Source organism: Anas platyrhynchos, chromosome 6, assembly GCF_047663525.1.
Source record: "Anas platyrhynchos isolate ZD024472 breed Pekin duck chromosome 6, IASCAAS_PekinDuck_T2T, whole genome shotgun sequence".
Classification (NCBI taxonomy): Eukaryota; Metazoa; Chordata; class Aves; order Anseriformes; family Anatidae; genus Anas; species Anas platyrhynchos.
The window spans coordinates 29,956,110-29,972,345 of NC_092592.1; the positions used below are offsets into that span (position 1 = coordinate 29,956,110).

The 16,236-nt window shown below is 38.7% G+C and overlaps 1 long non-coding RNA gene across 2 annotated transcripts; it reads left to right on the forward strand.

Moving 5' to 3' along the window:
- Positions 1-5,359: 5,359 nt before the first annotated feature.
- LOC110353400 (uncharacterized) lies at positions 5,360-15,580 on the forward strand. Of its 2 annotated transcripts, none has more exons than XR_011810377.1 (3): positions 5,360-5,528; positions 12,325-12,552; positions 13,698-15,580. It is a non-coding gene; the product is annotated as an uncharacterized lncRNA (long non-coding RNA). The 2 variants fall into 2 exon arrangements; XR_002403848.4 differs by lacking the exon at positions 5,360-5,528 and adding an exon at positions 5,638-5,878.
- The last annotated feature ends 656 nt before the right edge of the window (positions 15,581-16,236 follow it).

Consider the following 16,236-nt stretch of genomic DNA (forward strand, 5'->3'; position numbering starts at 1 on the left):
AAAATATTTCAATGCCTATGTCACTGAACTGACGGGTCTGTTTGTTTTGATTGGTTTTATGTACTATTTTTTTCTGATGTTGTGTTCTACAAATCTTCTTGAAACCTTTTCTAGAGGAGAGAAATAAACCAGAACAGCTCCTCCTGTAAAACTCTAAAGGGGTCTGATATAGGTCCATTATGCAGAAGTGGTGGTAAATGTCAAAAAAGGTGGTTTTAAAGTGAGTTATTAAGTATGCTTTTATCCTTAGAAATAAAGAAAATGAATAACACAAATTACCTTACCTTGTGTAGTTATGTTGATCAACTTGACCATACTTCAGTACCTGCCAGACCTTCGGTGATACTATGAGACAGCCTTTCCATGCTGGACCTCTCTTGGTGACAGTTTTCCTGTTTCCACCCCTTCCTTTAGGGAACTGGGGTTTGATATCTTCAGTGTCTTGAGACACTTCAGTGTCTTGAGAAAGGTGGATCGTACTCACCCACACAGTGAGCTGTAGCAGTGCTGGTCTGTAAATACATCAACCAAAGCAAAGCCAAACCAGACTGGACAATATTATGCAGTTGACAAGAAACACGTCAAATAGGAAAAGTTTATAGAGACATGTCTGTTTTTATATTTCCTGTGATACTTTTAAAGCTGGACATACATGCCCTGGCTCCACTGGTTGGTATCTCCTTTGCTTACAAAAGCTCAGAAATAATATCTAGAATTATATATTCAAGCAGAGACAGGAGATGGCTGCCTTGCCTGGTGTGAAAGTCCACACTGATTGAGATGAGACCTGACTCCCCTGCCCTGTAACAAAAAGTTAGCAGAAGGCAACATGGGAAAATACTCACTGCAAACTTCTCATATGCGCACAATTTATTGTAAAATTGTTGTCAAGCTTTATAAACATGGAATTCAGCCCTGTTACATCTAAGTCTTGCATAAAATGCTTGCAAAAGACTCATGTAGTCTTCAGGGGGAAGGCTGTATACATTATAAATGGTTAATGCTTCATAGGATAGAAATTCAGTGAAGCAGGAAAATGCTTGTTTGATTACTTTTTTTTTTTTTTTTTTTTTTTTTTTTTTTTTTTTTTAAGTCTGTTAGGCTCTGAAAGCTCACCTCTACTGAGTAGTGAGGAAACTGCAGTTTACTGAACCAGAACCTGTTTCAGACCTTGAATAATCAGGTTCAGTGCCACCAGGGTTTGGGATGCCTTTTACCTTAGCTGAGCAGGTGGCTCGAGTCTTGAACCTTAAGATATTTTTCCAGACCAGTGACTCACTAAAACAATAAGGAGACCTGTAATATTGATTGGATTAAGAAAGTGTCAGATAACCTTTCACCCCTATCTGATCAGCTTTCTGCATCCAAATATGAAAATAAGAGCATTAAACACTAAGCCTTTCCAACCATGTTCTGGAGAGCATGGATGCACTAAAGAGGCTTTTTGTATCACAGGAAACAGCTGTGTTTGAGGCCTGGAATTAAGCATCATTTGGGAATATCTGAATCCAGGACATAGATTTTTATTGCATGCCAGTGTACAGAGATCTGATTTTCTGATTCAGATGAGGAGAAAGGCTCCATTTTTTTTTCTCTTAACTCAGAAATGCATAAACCAAAACCATGGAACTTGTTTCTCTGATTTATGTTTCATTTTAGTTTTTCAAGGTATGCAAAGAAGCTGAAATTAATTGGAAAATTTAGTCAGGCAAAAGAAGTCTAAGTGCCTGTACAGTTTATGGGTCAGATTCATACTGAAGCTACAAGTCTTTTACTAAAACCATTCAAAGTATATCTATATACATATACATAAAATATCTCACTTTTTAAAGAAGTTGGCCATCTAAGTGAGTCAACAGGCATGGGACAGACTGGACTTTGGTTCAACAGGAATCCTTTTGGCATAACACAAGTTCAGTAGTTTGTAGGGAAGAGCAAAGTGTATCCATAACTATGTGGCCAAGGAAGGCAATGAGCAATGATTTGGGTTGGAAGGGACCTTAAAGATCATCTAATTCCACTACCCCTGCCTTGGACAGGGACACCTTCCACTAGATCAGGTTGCTTACAGCCCCAGATAGAAAAAAGGATTGAAGTTAGTCCCCTGGGAAGGCTGGAAATCTCCATCATTGCAGCTACTAAAGAACTGCTTACACTACTATCAAAAATATTTTGCATGGTGTTGATTCTTGTTTCTTGAATCTGGCAGTTGAGGTAGTCATCTAGAGGTCTCTTTTGGTTCTATTTTCTATATTTTTCATAATTCTCTTATAGAAAACTACTTTATTTCTGGTAAATAAATGTGAGTGATTCTGTGAGTGCATGTGCAGAGGCAGAGTAACATGAAGAGTGTGAACACAATGACAATAGTGTTAATTATTTAAAATTAAGAATGGAAGAAAAAGTAAAGCATGCCTCAGGAGGATCAAATTAAACTGTGTCATCACAAAAATAAAATAAAATAAGTATATATATATGTATATATAAATATATATATATTATTTTATATGCATATATTTTTTTAATTTTATTATATATATATATTTAATTATATTATATATGTGTATATATATATATTTATAGCATCCTGCATCACAAAATACAGGTGAGAAGAAGTACAGGAACACCATAGCTAATAGAAAGGGATTAAAAGCCATGTAAAACTCCTGCTTTCACTCTATGTGCTGGAAATGACTGCGATGAGAAGGGCAGAAACAACTCTGTGCCAGAGCTGTATGTATTCGTTTGTGAGTGAGAACACCCACAGCTGCAGTTCTTGCTGACATGTGGGGGCTAAAGGTGTGTATTTATGTTCTGGTTTCAGCCCATCATGTAGCTTGGTAAACCTGCCTAGTGTTGAGGAAACAGTTTTCAGAGCAGCGCAGAGCCTAAGCTGTGCTACTGCTGAAGCCACCTCACCCACACGAAAGGTTTACATCTGTACTGCAGTGGCACTGGGAAATGAGGAGCATGTAACAGGTCCTACCTGGCACTCTCCCAGGTGGCGTACAGGAGGATGTAATGTGTCCTTGTACTTTTGGTCTATTACTTAATTTGCTTCCATCAACCCTGGTGTAGCCGGAAAGCCACCCATTGCATCACCCACCCGTGCTGCATGCTCACGCAGCGCCTGGCTGCCGTAGCTGCATCTGCAGAGACCCCTTGTGGAGATGCAGCATATACCAGGAGGAGAATTTTCTGTTTCCTCTCTTTTACATCCTCTTTCCTCTCTTCTTTTTTCTCTCTTTTCTCCTTTCCTCTCTTCACCTTTCCCAAATTGTGTTTCTTGTTAGCTGTATCAATTATCCTGTGACCTCAGTGAATACTAGCTCCAGACAGTAATATAGTATATGCAACAGGTTTTTAGGATGTTTTTCCAAACTCCTGCCCCAAGTCATGAATTTATCCATCTTTTCTTCCCCATATCCTTCTTTCTTATAACACCACAGTGCTGTTTTATGGGGTCAGGGTTCCCCGCAATGTAAGTATGAACATATTCTTTTTTTTTTTTTTTTTTAATTATTATTTATTTAGTTGTTTAATTGTTCTTGAAAAACATGCTTACTTAAATCTAAGGGAGAGACAAGCAAGGCTAATTGTTTTGATGAAAATTTCAGGCCCCATCTTTACTGCCTGAAGTTTGTTTGTGTCTGAGGATGATATAAATCTAAACTACATCAGCACAATAATGCCTTTTGCCAGCCATGGACCAGTGCTCTCCATGTGCTTTTCCATCACTATGTGTTGTGTCCTATGCCCACTTTGCATGAGTATATACAAGCCTGGATCTTGGCGAATCTGCCCTTCTTTGTTGCAAATGTTAACATGTTACTCCACTAGGTTAAAAGTAAAATAAATCTTTTCAGTGCAGCTGTTACAAGCCTGATGTGTGCAGGTGCTTCTGGCAAAGATTCACATGTGAAACCTCCAGAGCACACAAGTCTCCTACATACAGCTAAAGGGTATAAAGGATAATTTCCTTAGCTCCTTTCCAGCTAAGGAAATTACACCTGATATCACTGAATATGTTTTCCTGCTTACCTTTGAACTCATGGGCCAGCTTTGATGAAATGAAAATAGAAGGGTTATCTTAAAGATACTGATTTTTTACCTGTTTAGATAGTACAAACAGTGATAAAGAGTATATGAAATCTCTTTCAAGATGTGAATCCACAGGCAACACAACTTCAATAGTTCTGCCAAATGATAGGAATTGCTCTGTTGGTGTTATATCTGTTCTTCATGGAGGAAATAGTTTTTACCCTAACTACTTACTTTTGGTAACAAAAATAAAAATAAACTCTCATTGTAAACTTTGTATACATTCTTTTCTCCCCTCTATGGGGATTCAAAATATATGCTTAAAATGTTTCCAGAGGAGTTTCTAGATAGATTTTCATGAAGCTGTTGCAGATGGTCTAGATCTTCAAGTTTTCTTGGAACATGAGGAACTGTCATCATCAACCAATGACTTCACAAAATATGTGAGACAGTGTTGTGAGAGGAGGTAGAAATAGTGTTTTGTTTGTGTTTGATTTTGTTTTTCATTTTTTTATTCACTTTCTTAATCTTGTTCTGAATGCTCTGTCTGGTAACAGTGCAGTTGAAGGATATGGGAGCTGTGAAAACTGAGCAAATCTCAATGGCTGCCTTTATACTTCTGAAAAAATAAATAAATAGAGTCGATGTGACTGAGTGTACAACCCAAAAGTGTTGCACAGGAAGAGAAATATCTCTTCTGAACAGTAAAAAGTATCTTAGTAAAAGGCAATCTGAAAATCTACTTCTGCCTCTCTCCCACCACTGCAATAACTGCACATTTTCATTTCCTTCTTTTTCACTCTTGGCTTGAAACTGAAGAAGAAGGTCTTGCCTGGGATTTACTGGCAATTGTAAGAGGTGAAAGTGTTTTAATTAGCTATTAAAATGCACATGAATGTCAGGGCTCTAGAGGATGTGTTCCTGTGATGTGTTAATTCATTTTTAATGTGGACAATTAAGTGGTGTCTTTTTCTTTTTTTTTTTTTTTTTTTTTTTTTTTTTTTTTTTTTTAAGAGGTCTATGGAGCACTGCCTAATGATTTGGCAGGATCTCCTTGGTCATCATATAGTTTCACCTTTCATGTTGCTAGACCCTTTTGACAGGGCCAAAGCTGAACAATGGAAGTTACAGATGCATTGCTGTCAAGTACTCTCATCATGCAAAGTTCCTGGTTTTTGTCCCAGTATTACTACCTGTGTATTTCAGGCCAGGTAATGAGAGCTTCTGACCTAGGCACTCAGGTGCAACTGATTGTAAGTGATAAGGAAGAAGTGAAAAGATCAATCCAGGCCTTTCAGAGGTGTCAGTAGCAGCCAGAGAAAGATAAATACTGATTCTAACATTTAGCCTTTTCTTTAAGTGTTTCTTATGACTGCTCATCCCAGAGAGTGGATCTCTATATAAGTTATATCTGTTTATGATAATGATTTAAGTAACAGCACAAGATACTTGGCACTTCTGTAAGATCATGCACCTCTGCTATCAAGGTGGGCTACTTCAACCTTTTTTTTTTTTTTTCTCCCTTTGTTAGAGTGCTTTGGGAGTGATCCCTATAAAACAGCTGAGCATCTTTTGTTGCATTTGTACTCCGGTGAAGTTGAGACTCCTGCATAGACCACTGAGAGCCATAGGCAAAGTCTGTCCTTAGGTGAACCTACTCCAGTTGATGCTGCAAGCAGTTCTTTCCATATGAAAGTAGCTCTTTGGAACAGAGAAACAATATGCCTTCAAGAACTAGATACGGCAACTCATAAACGAATAATATAACTTTGACTGATGCTCATTGTTACCCTAAGAGAATGACTGGGTGGCTTTACAGCATAAACTGTTTGATTAGGTTTGTATCCTTTTGTGCTATTTGAAATTTCTTTACACTTCACTGTTGCAAGAGAAATGCTCTAAAATATTTCAGTAGCATGAAAAGTAAAGCATAACGTGCAGAGCTTATAATAATGAAACCCAATGCTACAGCATTATTGGTTTGATTATTAGATTTGTTCTATTTTACCTTGTGTCCTGTTCCTTCTGCCAGTGATGCAGTTATGGCCAAATGTCAATATTAATATTGTTTCGTCCGAGGTGATATAATTGTGCAACAGGATTAGAAAGTTGTCAATAGAACTGAAATTTGCACTCTCGTTCACATCCATGAAAACCTCAGAGATTTAATTCTCATATCACATGTGATTCTATTGATTGAAGTCTACAGGAGTCAAAGAGTAATCTGCAATTTGTGTCTCCTGTGCCTACATTAGAGGCCTGTGCATTGCAAAAACGATAGTAGGGGGTAAATAAATACAGCGGCTGGTGGCAAAATCATGAGATTCTTCTCAGAGTTTCTTGTTTTGTTGTATTATATTTATTTTTTATTTTCCTAACTTTTATCACCTCGTGTTCTGAAACTAGGAGATATCAATCATTTCCAGGTGGGTAATCTTTCTGATTCTTTTGGAACCATAAATGGTATGGTAATAAAACGGTGCATTTAGATTGGCCTTCTGTGAAGAATTATGTCAGGCAAGAAAATTCTTTTATTCCTCAACAAAAAGACTGAGTTACCCTCTGAGCCTTTAAATCTTATCTTTGCTCTAGCAAAGATGTGGACCATAAAAGTTTTGATTCCTGTAGCTCTAATTGCTCATGCTGAGTTCTCACCCCATCTCACATGTTTAAGTTGAGTCAGAAAGAGTCTATTCCTTGTAATGGAGGGACTGAACAGAAAATTTAGGTGATTCAGAAGATGTTTCTATTCTATCAAGCTAACATCCTTGCCTGCAGAACTGGAGGCCTCTGCTGAAAAAGGTATGTTTATATGATAGATTGGTGTGATACAAAATTCATGCTTACTTCCAACCATGATAATCTCCATCCCCTATCTTCCTTTCAAACTAGACCATTTCATTTGTGGTAATGGTAGAACTTTAGTTTTCTTTCCCCTTCCATTTTAGTAGTATATCAGTCCTGCTACTATTTACATATATTTTACTATTTAGCTCCCCCACAGCAATAGCAAAATTTCTGCTTCAGTTAGTGTTTTGTGTATTGCCAGATACTGATCTATCAATATCTCAGTGAATAATGTGACTGAATCTGTTATTTCTTTCAGCCTTCTGCTTCTTTTGTACCTTATTGTCTTACTCTGAAAGTGATTTGAAGGAAGGAAATGGAAAAGTTTTTCTTTTTTTCCTTTTTTAATGAAAAACTACCGTGTGGCTCTTAATTTGTTTAAAACAATAATAATGCAAGACAGAGAAAAAGTGTGGAACTGGAAGGAAGTGATATTTATTTCTCACAGTCCTCAGTTCATTATGCAGTCTTGGGACAGGACCAAAATTATTTTTTCTTTTTTTTTTTCCTAAATAAAACCACAACCTCATTTCACTTCTACGAAAATGCATTTTTTTTCAGTTTCCAGATTTTAAAAGTGTAGAGCTCTTGGAGTTCATGGAGGTCTTGGCCTTTCTGCTTCATATTGTTATTTCTTTGAGTGGGCAAGGAAGAATGAAATGGAAAAACTGGACTCTATGCCTTGCTAGTGATGTTCTGGTCTTGGGACAGGGTGGATTTAGACGGGGTTCTCAAAGCTTTGAACTGAATATTCCTGTCTCCTCAAAATCAGAGAGATCTGGCCTGGGGCTAGGAACATGTATAAGCTCTGTAACTTCTTTAGAAATAGCTTTCATTACCTCAGTGAAGAGACGCAATATGAATGTATAACCAATGATGAATATTTAACAAACTACATTCCAAGACTGGAAGGATAATCAAATCTTTCCATATATTTTGCTGTATCCTTAGCCTTAACTCAAAAGTAAATAACTCCAGAACATATTTTTTGTGATGAGTTTCAGTATGTTGTTTTCTTTATTTTCTTTATATTCTGAGTGAGAACTTCTTGAAAACTTACTGTCATGACATTCTACAAGGCTCTCCTAGCTTATCTTATTTAATGCTGATCCATCAAGGTCGCCACATAAACATAATGTTGTAAATGAAGTAGTCAAGGCAAAGAAGATCAGCGTCAGACTTTGACATACATGATATGCTTTTCTGATCATCTCTCTTTTATGGAGATCAAAGGCTGAAATATACTGCCAGATTACCAAGGATTTTTTTTTTTATCATTATTATTTTATTTATTTATTTTAACTTTCCCCCCAAGATATCAGCAGAAAAGAAAAAGTTTCTTTAAAATGGCTATAAAATTAATTCGGATTTTTTGTTTTGTGTGTGTGTTTGTAGTTTGGATATCTCGTTATAAAGTGTTAATGCAGGTATTCCAAGGCATAGAGAATGTTCAACAAAAAGAGATTTGGTTATCTGTATCAAAACATTTCTTCCCTATGTAGGAGAGAGAGCTGCAATGAGACACTGCAAGAATTGTGCAGCAAGATGAATTCTGTAACCCCCAACATTTCAGTATTTGCTGGCTCACGTTTTTACTTTTTATTTTTATTTAATTAGGGATATGAATGCTATTTTTTTGCCAGCATGTTGACCAGTCACACCTTATTCACATCAGACTGGAACTTGCATAATGAACTCTCACCTTTTACTACCTAGTGTGCTTATAATCCAGTTTCTTTGTTTCTCTGGGAAGAAGAAACACAACTGGTCAGCCTGACCTGTGATCCAGTGACCAGCTCTGAGGAGGAGGTGTGGGTAAGAGTGATGGTGAGACACCTTGGGTACCTATCTGATCAAAAGATGACCTGCAAGGTCAGTCCAGCCACTATCCTGTAACCTGACATTACAACTGCTGGCTTGTTGCAACATCTAGAAGTTTCTCTTTTCAAAGCTCTGACATATTGGAAAGAAATATACTTGAAAAATTTGCTTACATCTACGCTAGTAAATGTAATAGATTTCTTGCAGTGATATATGCAATAAAATTGCATATTGTGAATGTAATGGCAAGAAATTCTGCATATATAATGGTAAGAAAATCTTTTCAGCAGTACAGCTCAGAGAGGTGTTATTCTTTGTTTCCATAACAGAACATCTGAGCTGAGTTAGCTTTCAGTTCTTGTTTTCTTTTCTAGGATAAATTTCAACCATGCTGAGAGATCTTTTAGTATTGCATTCTTTGGAAACACTTAAGTTCAGATAAGACCTTGGAGATGCATCAAAACTGAAAACTGTGAAATGTACAGCTTGTCATGAAATCAGATAAATCATAATAATACACGCAATTTAAATAATGTCTGAAATGTTCAAAACCCTGCACAGACATTAACCCATTAAATGGGACAATGGATACAAATTCCACAGCTTTGATTTGTAGAACTTGAAGCCACACTTAGTTTAATTCTAAACAGACTAGAATTTCACTTGCACTGTACAAGATGCAAACAAGACATGATTATGTGTGAGAAATATGATCAAGTATTGGTAGACTCTGAGAAGGAAAATTGGAGCAATTAAATCCATATTTATTTATTTACATATTCACCCATAAAAGTTTGGGGTTCACAACATAAAATCATAGAATTCTCCCCACTCACTTGCCATGACTGATCCACAGGAAGAAGTCACAGCATTAAGTTCTTGGACCATCAAGAGCTGGTTTTGAGGAGAGAGGTTGGTTCTTTGGTTTGTGTTTTAAGTTCAGGCAGCTGAAAATTACTTTTGAAAATCAAAATTCCAAAATGAGATCCCAGGGACTGCTTTTACGGGGGGGGGGGGAGGAGGAGGAGGAAGGAGAGGAGGGAAGTCTCAGGTGAGTCATCTCTCTTAATTGCCTATGTTCCCAGTACAGTTATCTCCATCTGAACTAGTCTCCCTAGACTCACTAGTTGTCAATGAAATGAAATAATGTCTTCTTTGCACTCTTGTGCAGCCTCATCTGACTGCTTTGAAATATTTATTTATTTCAAAGAGCTTTGCTTTAGGAGACTCATTGGCTTATCAACTAAGTGTATCTTGGAGGAAAAGTTCAGACAAATGTCTACTTATCAAGCATTGGTGCTATATGATGTGAATCCCATCTGCTTACCAGCAATATGAAGGTTCTTCCCTAATTCCAGTGAGACCCTAATATGAGGTAAACAGCACGAAAGCAATCTGTCTTTCACTCAGTTTTAGGCCTGTCATATGAAAACTCCAACAAGGCTTCCTTTCCATATTGTTTATAAACCTGACTTGATTACCAGAACAGAACAGCAGTTTCTTCTGTTGAAAAGTTGTCTACTGTTTGAGAAAACTAAGAAAAGTATCATAAGAGTTCTTGTAGTGCCAGAGATATTGCTGAAAGGGTAAGTGGGATCCTGCTGGATGGTGCTTGTAGCCATGGACTGACCTTTCCTACCCTGGGAGCTGTTGCACACTGAGACCTGGGGAATGTAGCGATGAACCTCAGGTCTATTCCTGTCCCTGCTGATTTGAGCTCTGTTGAATGACCTGGGGCAAGACATGTTCTCTTGATTTGTCTGAGACAGTGGAGCACGTCTGGTTTGTGACTGCTGCAAAGCAAGTTATGGTAAAGCTGACCAAGAGGGGGTGAGAGAGACATGGATGAAAACATGGATGGGTGCTTGGGGGTGGGATGATGGACATGGGAAGAGGGAACAAAACTGAAGGATAGTCAAACTGAAAGGCTGATTGCTTCTGGCAAGAAATCAGCAGAGCAAATAGAAACAAGTCTGCTTCTCATTGCAAATCTACTGCCTGCTTTCTCCAACTAGTCTATAGGCTCTTCACATCTCCTGGTCTCACACATGCACTATCAAAAATTCAGTGAATAGATGCATCTGCTGTTTCTCAAACCTCATTATCTTATTTGTTATAATTTTTAGTATTAATCTAGTGACCACCTGTTTCCTGAGGAAAAAATAGTCGTCATACACAGAGCATCTTGTGATAGATGTCCCTAGAAATTTTCATTTTCATACAACTTAATTCTTCAACATTTGATTCTTCCTTCCATTTCTTCTCTCTGTGCCTGTAGGCCCACTATGCATGGACACATGGCTCCTGTGACAGCCTGATGTATTAATCATGCAATCATCCCATGAATTTCTTACAACTTGACAGGCTGCTGGTGGTTCAGAGACTTAGCCGAGAGAATCCCTAAATAAGCTTCTAATACAAATAAATGACAGCCATTGACCCCTAAGGACGTTGACAACATGGCTTGACCCTAAATGGCAGGAAGACATGGCAATCTGTCTTTGTCCTATCAGGGTATATTTTTTTTTTCTTGCCCTATTATTTTCTCTAGTTGAGAAATCTCAGGAGTATTGGATTTTTAAAGAGATTTGAATGTTCATATGGAGATCAGACTCTGGATGCATCTTTCTTTGGCATCTTTGGCATATTAGGAATATAGCATCAAAAAGCAAAACAATCCTAAAAGGACTATTAGCACATTGTCTCACCAGAAGTTTCCCACTGTATTTTATTTAAAAAGCAAAGCATTTATTGGAAAAGACAAGCACTGATCCCTACCAACATCACATGTTTCTGGAAGCAAAATTTTCTTATTAAGCTGGTTATGACAATTTTACAACTGGAAAACAGCTTCTCTTGTATGACAGTTTTGGTTAACATAGACACAGTCAGAAAACTTTGGATTTCTCTTGTGCCTGATGAACTAAGTTAGTATCACAGTAAGAGTTGTTTGAAGGAGACAGGAAAAATCAAAGTCTTTGTGTTTGTTCAAAGTATACAACTGCAAGTATATTTTTCTGTGAGTCTGCAACATGAAGAACATTGTGTTGCCATGAAAAACAGAAAAAAATATAAATACCAAATGTTGATATCATTCCTGCTGAAGAGAGAGAGAGAGTATATATGTGCTTCATGGTTTTTATTTTCTTTTTCTTTCTTCTCCTCCCTCCCCCCCCCCCCTCCCTCTTCTCCTGCATAGCTCAGGGTGGGAGGACAGGATCCATCTACGTGCTCATCTTGTCTGGAAACTGCTTTTCATTTTCTTTTGCCTGCTTGAAGAATAAACTCCTTTAACTGTCTTTGTTTCCTGAATTGCTTTCAGCGGTTGATAAGAAGTCCCCTAATCTCTTGTTTTAAAAGCACTCAACGCTGCCCATAAGCAATATGATTCCTCTGAAGTTCTGTCGTCTCAAGTAGTTTCATATCTCTTAACATCAGTGAAAGAAAAGAGTTATCTGTATTATGTTCATACAGATGACTTAAACTGAAAGTTCTGGCTATAGGGCACAACAGCTCAGATACCACAAGATGCATCTGTTTTTCTGGGCTTGTTTTGCTTTGAAGGAATAGCAGCTTTGTGATCATTTTAATACTTGCTTTTATTTGTTCCTGCAGGCAGCAGAAGAATGTGGCAGTGGGGAATACAAAGCCTGGTTCCCCTTGTTGCAATAAATCGTTTATGATCACTGCTGTGGAGGAAGGATTGTTCCCTCACATTTACCACAGACACGGGAAAGATGGCGGAGAAAGGCAATTTATACATTGATTTGCTCCCCATTTCTGCTGATGATTCAATGTTACTTTGGGCAGATCCCATGGAGACTGTTCTGAAGTTTGCTCCTGGTGCGTCATAGCTGCTGCCTCTGGCCTTCCTGCCATCCTTTCTGTCTGCCCAGCAATACTACCAATGGCACTGAAGGGAATGGGTGGTGTTACTTCTGGGATGGGCCCTTGCTAGAAGTGGGGTGGAAAGGCTGAAAGTGAGGAAAGGAAGCCTTTTAGCTGAGATGTGTACAGAGGACTAGAGTGTTTTCCAGGTACCAATGCTATAAACCCTCCAGATCAGATAAAGTTGTGGCTTTTTTTTTTTTTTTTTTTTCCTCCATGGAGTGAAAGGGACAGTAAATTTGCAGTTGTTCTTTTTCTTTCCCTTTTGCTTATCAGCCTAGAAAGTCTGCTGTGTTGCTGTTTGCTTTAATAGTCACTGTTGTTTTGAATATCTAGCCTCCTTCATAATGAGGAAATCTGACCCTCAGGTTTTTGGAGACTAGCTCTCTGTGTATATATCCATAACTAGGTTCATTTGATCTATGTGTTCCTTCCTTAAGTCTTTAACTGCTGGCTATTGATCTGTGGTCTACCTGTGTTTAAAACTAAAGCAATCAAAAACCAACCAACCAACCAACCAACAACAACAACAACAACAAAAACACTCGCTACTGTGAAATGTGTCCTCAGTCTTGGTCCCCAGATTTTTGAGCCAGGGATGTGATTCTGCAGACCCATCAACCATTTCTTTAGCTTTGAAGATGCTGAAATGGTCCCTGGCTTCAAAAGAACTAGTTCCCTGCCTGTCACTAAAAATCATTGCTTAGGGCTAAAATCTCATTTTCTTTTCTGTTACATGAACAACCAGAGGCTCAGCCTGCCTTCTCTGTTGAGTTTGGTGCTGCCTAGTCTTAACATTTTCAGTACTCAGTAGCATACCCCACTCTTGTATTTTGAGAAGGATTGCACTCCCCTTACATCATATGGGAATCCCATTTTTCTGTCTCAAGGGTGGATGGTGTAAGGCACTTAGACATCATTGCAGATTGTCTTTGTTGTCCATTGCCATGTAAATTAAGTCCATTCATGTACTTTCTACTGTTTCTTTTTCCTTTTCATTTGTTGTCTGGTTTCTACCAAATAATACATATTTGGTGAAATTCCTTAAAACAGCATTACTTTTTAATTAACAACTTTTTTTTTTTTCTTTTTCTCTCTAGGTCTGCCAGTAGCTGACAAAGTAGAAAGGTGTGCTTTTCTCTCTTTCCTGTATAGATTTAGAGGCATTGCCAATTTAATCCGCGACTGAGGCTCTGCAATGGTGCAAGTCTATCCTACTACTTCAAATTCAATGATGCAACCTGAGTTTACGCTAATTAACTTTCAGGGATTGAACCAATGTAAAGCTTTAGGACTCTGACACTTCTTTGAAAACATTCCCACAGATTGATTTTCTTCATTTACATTTGTTTGCTATCTCCGTCTCATTCAAAGCAGTCAGGCCTGGTTTGCTTCTCTCTTCTCTGGAAAAGTTCTCTGAAGTAGGAACTATTGTTAGAATCAGAATCCTGATCTAAGAGTATTGTAAGAAATGCTCCAGCAATTTCTGTCAATAGAGGGCTTGAAGGGTAAGCCCTGAGTCTCTGATATCTGGGGATAAGAGAACAAAGGGGTCTCAGAATAACTGCTAACTATTGTGACTATTGCATTGGACACCAGGCAAGTCTCTGATATCCAGCCAAGATGGACAAAGGACAAGGACAAAGCCTGGGAGGAAGACTATGAGCCTTCAGCATGAGAAACCCCCAGAGGGACTACCGGGGACTGATACGTATGCGCCAGTGGGAGGGTTTGGAGTCCGGGAACTAATTATAATAACCCTGCCTTTTCTAGAAGTAGTAATGAATATGTATTAGACTAGAAGCATAAAAAGCAGCCACCTGATGTAACGTGTGTGCGTGTTGGAGGAGCCCAGGCTCCCTGCACACCCAGCGCTCTTTACTTGCCTTTTATTAATCCCATAAATAAATCTTATAAAGCTAAGTTGACTTGGAATTTGTAACAGCATGATGAAAAATGTTGCACTCCAAGTTGGAAACTGGAGAGGAAAATGTACATGTATACGTGAGAACTGTACTCAAACATCTGATTACACCTTTTCTTACACCTTAATAGAGGTTTACACCTTTTAAGGGAAAACTTTAAACCTGAGAAGCAACAGACTGTTTTCTACGTTTCCTGATATGATATCATGATACAGTCCACTGCAGGCTGAAAAGTAGCCTGTGTCTCAGGTACCGTTTTATGCCTTTGCTTTTGTTACTACATGCTTGTAAGTCTTCAAAAGGGAAATGAAATTATCCTACCCAGAAGAAGCACTGTCCAGAAGACACTTGAATTGTTAGGGCCTGAATTCTCACTGAAACCAAAGGCAGGGATCTTACTGACCTGAAGAAAGGGGCTTTAATCTCTCCTGGCTTGTTTACTCATGAAGGATCATGAAAGAGACGTGTGTCCTTGTATCTGAAGAGGAGGTGAAGGAACAGCTAGTTCAAGGAACACACAAATCTGTTGCGCCAGACTAATAGGTGGTTGGGTCTGAGCTGGGAGACTGCAACAGAATCATTTAGGTTGGAAGAGACCTCCAAGATCACAGAGTCCAACCTCTGGCCTAACACTAACAAGTCCTCCACTAAACCATATCACTAAGCTCTACATCTAAACATCTTTTAAAGACAGCCAGGGATGGTGACTCAACCACTTCCCTGGGCAGCCTATTCCAACACCTAACATCCCTCTCAGTAAAGAAGTTCTTCCTAATATCCAACCTAAGCCTCCCCTGGCACAACTTCAGCCCATTTCCCCTCATCCTGTCACCAGGCACGTGGAAGAATAGACCAACCCCCACCTCACTACTTTGAAATGTGTTCATCTGATTCATGTCAATATGGAACAACGTTAGGGCTGCACGGTATGATGAATGTGACCGTCTGTCTTACATACCCTCATATAACCACAAGTCTAAGAAAAACAGAGTGGTTAATGTATATAGTTCTTGCATCTAGCAAACAAATGTTTTAGCAATTCATGTCAATAGAGAGCTTGAAGGGAAATATATTTGTAGGCTTTTCCTTGAAGTCTCTGATATCTGGGGGGGGGGGGGGGGGGGGGAATCAGAATAACTGCTAACTATTATGACTACTGCATGGGACACCTATGCAAGTCTCTGATATCTGGCCAGAAGATTAAGGAGAAGGGGAAAGCTGAAGAATGACTAAAAGACAAAGCTTGCAGGGGATGCTGTGCAAGTCTCTGACATACAGCCAAGTTAGACAAATGAGAAGGACAAGAGAGAGGAAGACTATGAGCCTTCAGCACAAGAGACCCCCAGAGGCACCACCAGAGACTGATACGCATGCTCCAGTAGGAGGGTTTGGATTCAGGAAACTAATTATAATAACCCTGTATTTTTTAGAAGTAGTAATGAATATGTATTAGCCTAGGAGCATAAAAATCAGCTGCTTGATGTAACTGGTGTGCTTCTTGGTGAGGCAGAGACTCCCAGCGCACCCAGTGCTGTTTGCTTATCTCTATTCCTTTAATAAATCATAAACTTTGATTATAGTCCTATTTTGAAGACTGAGCCATTTATTACACTACAGCCTCCTTTAAGGTGCCTGTAGAGTGCAATAAGGATGCCTCTGAGCCTTCTCTTTTCCAGGCCGAACAATCCCAGCTCCCTCAGCTGCTCCTCATAAG